Raw genomic sequence first — 2,044 nt, 5'->3', positions numbered from 1 at the left:
TTCTTCACATTCACAATCAACCCCACCTTCTCCACTAGAAAATCTACCTACAACTAGTACACCACTTGTTAGGAGATTGGACAGAACTAATAAAGGTGTACGTCCAGTCTATTTACAAGACTATTTCTGTAACAATATATTTTTTAGCCCAGTCACTAAGTCTTGTTTTGCATCTTCTGTTGCACCTAATTCTATTCCTTCTGCTGGACTCTCTTTATCAAATCAACTCATTCTTGAACCAGTGTCTACAATCAAAGAACCAACTAGTTATCACCAGGCATCTACTAATCCAGATTGGTGCAGTGCTATGGAAGATGAACTAGCAGCTCTACAGTTCAACCACACTTGGGATGTGGTTCCACTTCTACCGGAATGGAAGGCTTTACCTTGCAAATGGGTTTACAAGGTAAAGCATCATGCAAATGGATCACTTGAGAGGCTAAAAGCTAGGCTGGTCATAAGGGGGGACATACAAAAGGAAGGGTTAGATTTCAATGAAACCTTCTCCCTCATACTCAAAATGACTACAATCCGATGCATTTTGTCTGTGACTGCTAAAAGGCATTAGGATATTTCTCAATTTGATGTTAAAATGCTTTCTTGCAAGGAGATTTTCAAGAATAAGTGTATATGAAGTTTCCACCTGGTTTGTCTTCTCCTGCTCCTAATTTGGTGTGCAAACTCAACAAGTCGCTTTATGGTTTGAGACAAGCTTCTAGGCAATGGTATGCCAAACTTACACGTGCTCTTAATTTCAAAGGTTATAGTGCTTCTCCCGATGACTATTCCTTATTTTTTAAAAAGACTGGTTCTTTGATATCTATTGTGGTTGTATACGTCGATGATATCCTCATTACAGGTAGTGACACCAAAGAGATCGAGTATCTAAAATAGTTTCTTCATTCTGAATTCAAAATCAAAGACCTAGGACTTCTACATTACTTTCTGGGAATGGAAATTTTAAGGGAAGATCATGGAATTATCATCAGTCAAAGGAAAAATACCTTTGATTTGCTTCAAGAGTTTGACATTTTTCATTTGCATCCTGTATCATCTCTGATGGATCCTTCTTGTAAACTTTTTGAATCATCAGGAACACCCATGTCAGACCCTTCTATTTACAAGCATTTGATTGGCAAGCTAAGTTATTTAACTCATACCAGGCCAAATATATGCTATGCAGTATTAACATTAAGTCAATATATGCAAACACCCTACGATATACATTTTACAGCAGCTATAAGGGGTTCTGCGTTACCTGAAAGGACATTCTTGTCGAGGGAACTTCTTATCTGTCTCTCCATCTTTCTCCCTCAATGCATTTTGCAATGCGGATTGGGCGTCTTGCCCAGATTCTCGTCAATCAATTAGTGGGTTTTTCATCTCCATAGGAGTTTCTCCCATATCTTGGAAATCCAAGAAGCAAGCATATGTATCTCTTTCATCCGTTGAAGCGGAATATCGATCGATGAGACGATTAATTGCGGAGCTCACTTGGTTAACTCGCTTACTGTCTGATCTATCAGTTCCACCGGCTTTGCCAATACCCATTCGTTCCGACAGTCAAGCAGCGATTCATATCACTAGAAATCCTGTATTCCACGAACACACAAAACATATGGAGCTAGATTGTCATTTCTTCCGGCAATAATTTCTTTTCGGGATCATTTCTCTTCACTATCTCCCTTCAAAGGATCAACTTGCCGACATATTCACAAAATCCCTTTCTGGACCAATGCATCACTGTCTTCTTGCAAAGATGGGACTCACTTCGATCCTCTCCATCTTGAGGGGGGATGTTGAGAATAAAGAAAAAGTGTCAAGACAATATACGAGTGTTTAGATATTTCTTTTGTTGTTTTATTAATTAGCTTTGTGTTTTTATTATTTAGCTTCTTGCACAAGATACATGAGTTTTTATTATTTAGCTTCTTGCATAAGATACATGTATATATATACATTGGTTCACACATAATAAAGATCATCAAGAAAATTTCCCAAAGTTGGTTCTACTTTTCTACATCTACCGAAGAATATCAAACTC

Source organism: Capsicum annuum, unplaced genomic scaffold (genome assembly GCF_002878395.1).
Source record: "Capsicum annuum cultivar UCD-10X-F1 unplaced genomic scaffold, UCD10Xv1.1 ctg5491, whole genome shotgun sequence".
NCBI lineage: Eukaryota > Viridiplantae > Streptophyta > Magnoliopsida > Solanales > Solanaceae > Capsicum > Capsicum annuum.
The sequence above is the reverse complement of the archived record's forward strand: the minus strand, read 5'-3'. Positions refer to the sequence as shown.